The sequence below is a fragment of the Pristiophorus japonicus genome, chromosome Y (genome assembly GCF_044704955.1).
Source record: "Pristiophorus japonicus isolate sPriJap1 chromosome Y, sPriJap1.hap1, whole genome shotgun sequence".
In the NCBI taxonomy this organism is placed as follows: Eukaryota; Metazoa; Chordata; class Chondrichthyes; family Pristiophoridae; genus Pristiophorus; species Pristiophorus japonicus.
In genome coordinates this window covers 39,668,944-39,677,919 of record NC_092011.1, presented here as the reverse complement: position 1 = coordinate 39,677,919, position 8,976 = coordinate 39,668,944, and positions in this window count along the sequence as shown.

Genomic DNA, 8,976 nt, shown 5'->3' with positions numbered 1-8,976 from the left:
CTATACCCCACGCCCCCTACTATAACCCACACTCCCCCATACTCCACACTCCTCCTATACCCCAAACCCCCCCATACTCCACACCCCTCCTATACACCACGCCCCCTCCTATAACTTACCCCCCCTATGCTCCACACCCCCTCCTATACCCCATACCCCCTCCTATACCCCATGCCCCCTCCTATACCCCACACCCCCTCCTATAACCCACACCCCACTATGCTCCTCAGCCCCTCCTATACCCCATACCCCCTCCTATACCCCATGCCCCCTCCTATAACTCACACCCCCCCTATGCTCCACACCCCCTCCTATACCCCATACCCCCTCCTATACCCCATGCCCCCTCCTATACCCCACACCCCCTCCTATAACCTACACCCCCCTATGCTCCTCAGCCCCTTCTATACCCCATACCACCTCCTATACCCCATGCCCCCTCCTATAACTCACACCCCCCTATGCTCCACACCCCCTCCTATACACCACACCCACCCTATAGTCCACAGCCCTCCTATACCCCCAAACCCCCCTATATCCCACATCCCCTCCTATACCCTACATCCCCTCCTATACCCCACATCCCCTCCTATACACCACACCCCCTCCTATACCCCCAACCCCTTCTATACCCAAAACCTCCTCCTATGTCCCCAACCCCCCTATACCCCACACCCCTCCTATACCCCCAAACCCCCCTATACCCCACACCCCCTCCTATACCCCTCACCCCCTCCTATACCCCACCCCCTATACCTCACACCCCCTCATATACCCCACACCCCCTCCAATACCCCAAACCCCCCTATACCCCACACCTCCTCCTATACCCCACACCACATCCTATACCCCAAACCCCCCTATTCCCCACACCTTCTCCTATACCCCACACCCCCTCCTATATTCCAAATCCCCCTATACCCCACACCCCCTCCTATACCCCACACCCCCTCCTATACCCCCAAACCCCCCTATATCCCACACCCCCTCCTATACCCCTCACCCACTCCTATACCCCACCCCCTATACCTCACACCCCCTCATATACCCCACACCCCCTCCAATACCCCAAACCCCCCTATACCCCACACCTCCTCCTATACCCCACACCACATCCTATACCCCAAACCCCCCTATTCCCCACACCTTCTCCAATACCCCACACCCCCTCCTATATTCCAAATCCCCCCTATACCCCACACCCCCTCCTATACCCCACACCCCCTCCTATACCCAAAACCCCCACTAAAACCCACACCCCGTATACCCCACACCCTCTATACCCCACACACCCTATACACCACACACCATATACCCCACACCCCTATACCCCATCCCCTATACCCCACAACCCTCTATACCCCACACCCACTTCTATACCTCACACTCTCCTCTCTTACACTCCACCTCACACCGTCCTACCTTGATTAGACCACACTGGGAGGCCATTCAGCCCCTAGAGCCTGTTACATTAGGAACAGGAGGAGGCCATTCAGCCCCTCGAGCCTGTTATATTAGGAACAGGAGGAGGGCATTCAGTCACTCGAGCCTGTTACATTAGGAACAGGAGGAGGCCATTCAGCCCCTCGAGCCTGTTATATTAGGAACAGGAGGAGCCCATTCAGCCCCTCGAGCCTGTTACATTAGGAACAGGAGGAGACCGTTCAGCCCCTCGAGCCTGTTACATTAGGAACAGGAGGCCGTTCAGCCCCTCGAGCCTGTTACATTAGGAACAGGAGGAGGCCATTCAGCCCCTCGAGCCTGTTACATTAGGAACAGGAGGAGACCATTCAGCCCCTCGAGCCTGTTACATTAGGAACAGGAGTAGGCCATTCAGCCCCTCGAGCCTGTTACATTAGGAACAGGAGGAGGCCATTCAGCCCCTCGAGCCTGTTACATTAGGAACAGGAGGAGGCCATTCAGCCCCTCGTACCTGTTACATTAGGAACAGGAGGAGGCCGTTCAGCCCCTCGAGCCTGTTACATTAGGAACAGGAGGAGGCCGTTCAGTCCCTTGAGCCTGTTACATTAGGAACAGGAGGAGGCTGTTCAGCCCCTCGAGCCTGTTACATTAGGAACAGGAGGAGACCATTCAGCCCCTTGAGCCTGTTACATTAGGAACAGGAGGAGGCCGTTCAGCCCCTCGAGCCTGTTACATTAGGAACAGGAGGAGGCCATTCAGCCCCTCGTACATGTTACATTAGGAACAGGAGGAGGCCGTTCAGCCCCTCGAGCCTGTTACATTAGGAACAGGAGGAGGCCATTCAGCCCCTCGTACATGTTACATTAGGAACAGGAGGAGGCCGTTCAGCCCCTCGAGCCTGTTACATTAGGAACAGGAGGAGGCCATTCAGCCCCTTGAGCACCGTGCACAGTTCTGGTCTCCATATACCTGGGTTAGACCACACTTGGAGCACCGTGCACAGTTCTGGTCTCCATATACCTGGGTTAGACCACACTGGGAGCACCGTGCACAGTTCTGGTCTCCATATACCTGGGTTAGACCACACTTGGATCACCGTGCACAGTTCTGGTCTCCATATACCTGGGTTAGACCACACTGGGAGCACCGTGCACAGTTCTGGTCTCCATATACCTGGGTTAGACCACACTTGGGGCACCGTGCACAGTTCTGGGCTCCATATCAGGTAAAAGCTAGAGAGGCACAGGAGAATAATACCAGAACTGAGATGTGATAATTATCGGGATGGATTGAACATGCTCGGTCTCTTTTCTCGAGCTATGAGAAGGCTGAGGGCTGACCTGATAGAGGTCTATAAAATTATGTAAAGTTTCAATAGGGTAGATGTAGAGAAGATGTTCCCACTTGTGGAGGAGACCAGAACTCGGGGGCCATCAATATCAGACAGTCACTGATAAACCCAATGGCGAATTCAGGAGAAACTTCTTTACCCAGAGAGAATGTGGAACTCGCTGCCACAGGAACGGGTTGAGGTGAATAGTATCGATGTATTTAAGGAGGGCCTGGATAAACACATGAGTGAGAAGGGAATAACAACACCAACGTGTATTTATATAGCTCCATTAACGTAGTGAATCATCCCAAAGCTCTTCCCAGGAGTGTTACGAGATAGAAATTTGACCCCGAGCCACTTAAGTAGAAATTAGGGACAGGTGACCAAAAGCTGGGTCAAAGAGGGAGGTTTTAAGGAGCGTCTTGAAGGAGGAGAGAGAGGCGGAGAGGTTTAGGGAGGGAGTTCGAGAGCTTGGGGCCCAGGCAACAGAAGGCACGGCCACCGATGGTGGAGCGATTATAATCAGGGATGTTCAGGAGGGCAGAATTAGAGGAGTGCAGAGATCTCGGGGGGGTTGTGGGGCTGGAGGGGATTACAGAGATAGGGAGGGGTGTAGGGGCTGGAGGAGGTTACAGAGATAGGGAGAGGTGTATGGGCTGGAGGAGGTTACAGAGATATGGAGGGGTGTTGGGGCTGGAGGGGGTTACAGAGATAGGGAGAGGGTGTAGGGACTGGAGGGTGTTACAGAGATAGGAAGGGGGTGTAGGGGCTGGAGGAGGTTACAGAGATAGAGAGTGGCGTAGGGGCTGGAGGAGGTTACAGAGATAGGGAGGGGTGTAGGGGGCTGGAGGAGGTTACAGAGATAGGGAGGGGTGTAGGGGCTGGAGGAGGTTACAGACATAGGGAGGGGTGTAGGGGCTGGAGGAGGTTACAGAGATAGGAAGGGGTGCAGGGGCTGGAGCGGGTTACCGAGATAGGGAGGGGTGTAGGGGCTGGAGGGGGTTACAGAGATAGGGAGGGGTGTAGGGGCTGGAGGGATTTGTAAACAAGGATGGAGAATTTTGAAATCGAGGCATTACTTAACCTTAAGCCAATGTCGGTCAGCGAGCACAGGGGGTGATGGGTGAGCGGGACTGGGTGCGAGTTAGGACACGGGGCAGTGAGCACAGGGGGTGATGGGTGAGCGGGACTCGGTGCGAGTTAGGACACGGGGCAGTGAGCACAGGGGGTGATGGGTGAGCGGGACTCGGTGCGAGTTAGGACACGGGGTCAGTGAGCACAGCGGGTGATGGGTGAGTGGGACACGGTGCGTGTTGGGACACGGGGTCAGTGAGCACAGGGGGTGATGGGTGAGCAGGACCCGGTGCGAGTTAGGACACGGGGACAGTGAGCACGGGGTGATGGGTGAGTGGGACTCGGTGTGAGTTAGGACACAGGGTCAGTGAGCACAGGGGATGATGGGTGAGCTGGATTCGGTGCGAGTTAGGACACGGGGCAGTGAGCACAGGGGGTGATGGGTGAGCGGGACTCGGTGCGAGTTAGGACACGGGGTCAGCGTGCACAGGGGGTGATGGGTGAGCAGGACTCAGTGTGAGTTAGCACACGGGGCAGTGAGCACAGGGGGTGATGGGTGAGTGGGACTGGGTGTGAGTTAGGACACGGGGGCAGTGAGCACAGGGCGTGATGGGTGAGCGGGACTGGGTGCGAGTTAGGACACGGGGTCAGCGAGCACAGGGGGTGATGGGTGAGCGGGACTCGGTGCGAGTTAGGACACGGGGTCAGCGAGCACAGGGGGTGATGGGTGAGTGGGACTGGGTGTGAGTTAGGACACGGGGGCAGCGAGCACAGGGGGTGATGGGTGAGTGGGACTGGGTGTGAGTTAGGACACTGGGTCAGTGAGCACAGGGAGTGATGGGTGAGCGGGACTCGGTGTGAGTTAGGACACGGGGTCAGTGAGCACAGGGGGTGATGGGTGAGTGGGACTGGGTGCGAGTTAGGACACAGGGACAGTGAGCACAGGGGGTGATGGGTGAGTGGGACTGGGTGCGAGTTAGGACACGGGGACAGCCAAGTTTTGGATCACCTCTAGTTTACGTCGGGTAGAATGTGGGAGGCCGGCCAGGAGTGCGTTGGAATAGTCAAGTCTGGAGGTAACGGGGGCACGGATGAGCGATACGGTGATGGGTGAGACGGAGTAGGGGTGGGAGCAGGTTGGTCTGGAGCTCAAACACCAGTCCGGAGTATTTGGGCTGCGCTGTAAATATTCGATGTGATCACTTGAGACTCCAGTCTGTCGGAATTCAATGCCCACGTTCTGACCTTTGGCCCTCCCAGCAAGGCTCTCGTTTCCAGAGCAGGAAGAGGTGTGGAATTGTGACAACTCTCTCCCTCTCTTCCGACAGGAAGCTCGTAATTCCTGCTGCTTTTCCTCTGACACAGATTCCTTCCCCCCCTGCTCCCCCTGCTCCCCCGCCTTTCCCAGACGGACACTCAAGCTCCGATCACTCAATTCTGCAGCCGTTCAAACATTCCTCTGCAGCACAAGAACATGCGTTTATACCGATCACCACTTCAGGACGTCCCAAAGTGCTTTACAGCCAATTAAGTACTTTTGGAGTGCGGTCACTGTTGTAATGTGGGAAACGCCAATTTGCGCACAGCAAGCTCCCACACACAGCAATGTGATAATGACCCAGATCATCTGTTTTAGTGATGTTGGTCGAGGGATAAATATTGGCCCCAGGACACCGGGGAGAACTCCCCCTGCTCTTCTTCCAAATAGTGGCCCCGGGATCTTTTACATCCAACCTCAGTACTGCCCCTCCGACAGTGCGGCGCTCCCTCAGTACTGCCCCTCTGACAGTGCGGCACTCCCTCAGTACTGCCCCTCCGACAGTGCGGCGCTCCCTCAGTACTGCCCCTCCGACAGTGCGGCACTCCCTCAGTACTGCCCCTCCGACAGTGCAGCGCTCCCTCAGTACAGCCCCTCCGACAGTGCGGCGCTCCCTCAGTACTGCCCCTCCGACAGTGCGGCGCTCCCTCAGTACTGCCCCTCCGACAGTGCGGCACTCCCTCAGTACTGCCCCTCCGACAGTACGGCGCTCCCTCAGTACTGTCCCTCCAACAGTGCGGCACTCCCTCAGTACTGCCCCTCCGACAGTGCAGCACTCCCTCAGTACTGCCCCTCCGACAGTGCGGTGCTCCCTCACTACTGCCCCTCCGACAGTACGGTGCTCACTCAATACCTCCCTTGAGTGTAGAAGATTAAATGGACGAGCTGATCGAGGGGTTTAATGACTCGATGGGGTAGATAGAGAGAGAGAAATTGTTCCTTCTGGTGGAGGGAGTTCAGAACAAGGGGGGCATCATCTTAAAATTAGAGACCGGCCGTTCAGGAGTGATGTCAGGAAACACTTCTTCACACAAAGGGCCATGGGAATCGGGAACTCTCCCCCAAATGTAACAGGCTCGAGGGGCTGAAAGGCCTACTCCTGTTCCTAATGTAACAGGCTCGAGGGGCTGAATGGTCTCCTCCTGTTCCTAATGTAACAGGCTCGAGGGGCTGAATGGTCTCCTCCTGTTCCTAATGTAACAGGCTCGAGGGGCTGAATGGCCTCCTGTTCCTAATGTAACAGGCTCGAGGGGCTGAATGGCCTCCTGTTCCTAATGTAACAGGCTCGAGGGGCTGAACGGCCTCCTCCTGTTCCTAATGTAACAGGCTCGAGGGGCTGAACGGCCTCCTCCTGTTCCTAATGTAACAGGCTCGAGGGGCTGAATGGCCTCCTCCTGTTCCTAATGTAACAGGCTCGAGGGGCTGAATGGCCTCCTCCTGTTCCAAATGTAACAGGCTCGAGGGGCTGAATGGCCTCCTCCTGTTCTTAATGTAACAGGCTCGAGGGGCTGAATGGCCTCCTCCTGTTCTTAATGTAACAGGCTCGAGGGGCTGAATGGCCTCCTCCTGTTCCTGATGTAGCAGGCTCGAGGGGCTGAATGGCCTCCTCCTGTTCCTGATGTAACAGACTCGAGGGGCTGAATGGCCTCCTCCTGTCCCTAATGTAACAGGCTCGAGGGGCTGAACGGCCTCCTCCTGTTCCTAATGTAACAGGCTCGAGGGGCTGAATGGCCTCCTCCTGTTCCTGATGTAAGTGTTATTCTGCAGTGAGGAGGGCAAGAGCGAATGTTTACTGGACACCTCTTGCTTTCATCTACAATTTAGTTTGAGAATTTCCTTATACTGCCTAATTTCAGCCGAAACAATAAGTGGTTGCCAATGTATTTACTTCTGTTGGGTTTGGTTTGAGATTTAAGGGCTCTTGCTTATCGCTCAGAATCTATCAGTGATGTATTCAATCACTTCAGTCTGTGTATGTATTTTATGTAGTTTCCTTAACATTCAGCAATGAATCCATTCACGTCAGTTTGAGCGAGTGATTTGTACTGAGGGAGCACTGCACTGTCAGAGGGGCAGTACTGAGGGAGCACCGTACTGCGCTGTCGGAGGGGCGGTACTGAGGGAGCACCGGACTGTCGGAGGGGCAGTACTGAGGGAGCACCGTACTGTCAGAGGGGCAGTACTGAGGGAGTGCCGCACTGTCGGAGGGGCAGTACTGAGGGAGCGCTGCACTGTCGGAGGGGCAGTACTGAGGGAGCGCTGCACTGTCGGAGGGGCAGTACTGAGGGAGTGCCGCACTGTCGGAGGGGCAGTACTGAGGGAGCGCCGCACTGTCGGAGGGGCAGTACTGAGGGAGCACCGTACTGTCGGAGGGGCAGTACTGAGGGAGCACCGTACTGTCAGAGGGGCAGTACAGAGGGAGCGCCGTACTGTCAGAGGGGCAGTACTGAGGGAGCGCCGTACTGTCGGAGGGGCAGTACTGAGGGAGTGCCATACTGTCGGAGGGGCAGTACTGAGGGAGCTCCATACTGTCGGAGGGGCAGTACTGAGGGAGCACCGTACTGTCGGAGGGGCAGTACTGAGGGAGCGCCGCACTGTCGGAGGGGCAGTACTGAGGGAGCACCACACTGTTGGAGGGGCAGTACTGAGGGAGCACCGCACTGTCGGAGGGGCAGTACTGAGGGAGCACCGCACTGTCGGAGGGGCAGTACTGAGGGAGCACCGGACTGTCGGAGGGGCGGTACTGAGGGAGTGCCTCACTGTCTTGAGGTGCCGTATTTCGGACGAGATGTAAACCGAGGCCCCGTCTGCCCTCTCGGGTGGATGTAAAAGATCCCGGGGCCACTATTTGGAAGAAGAGCAGGGGGAGTTCTCCCCGGTGTCCTGGGGCCAATATTTATCCCTCGACCAACATCACTAAAACAGATGATCTGGGTCATTATCACATCGCTGTGTGTGGGAGCTTGCTGTGCGCTAATTTGCGTTTCCCACATTGCAACAGTAACTACACTTCTATAAGAAATTACTTCATTTCTCCAGTTGCAACCCTCCTCACCCTCCCAACCTCGCCAAAATAAGCAGGCTGAAAGAGGAATAATAGAGAGATTGACAGAGCCAATTCTGGTCAGTACCCACAGGCTGCAATCGGCTATTTCAAGCAGGGGTGCTGATGGTCTATAAATACTCTCTGGTTCGAATGAGCAGGGAGGGGCAGTGCCGAGTGAGCACTGCGGGAAACGGCAGTCCACAGATACACTTCAGGAATGTCCTTAGTGAAAGCGCTTCATAGAATCATAGAAAATAGGTGCAGGAGTAGGCCATTCGGCCCTTCGAGCCTGCACCACCATTCAATATGATCATGGCTGATCATGCAACTTCAGTACCCCATTCCTGCTTTCTCTCCATACCCCCTGATCCCTTTAGCCGTAAGGGCCACATCTAACTCCCTTTTGAATATATCCAATGAACTGGCCTCAACAACTCTCTGTGGTAGAGAATTCCACAGGTTCACCACTCTCTGAGTGAAGAAGTTTCTCCTCATCTCGGTCCTAAATGGCTTACCCCTTATCCTTAGACTGTGAGCCCTGGTTCTGGACTTCCCCAACATCGGGAACATTCTTCCTGCATCTACCCTGTCCAGTCCCGTCAGAATTTTATATGTTTCTGTGAGATCCCCTCTCATTCTTCTAAACTCCAGTGAATATAAGCCCAGTCGATCCAGTCTTTCTTCATATGTCAGTCCTGCCATCCCGGGAATCAGTCTGGTGAACCTTCGCTGCACTCCCTCAATAGCAAGAATGTCCTTCCTCAGATTAGGAGACCAAAACTG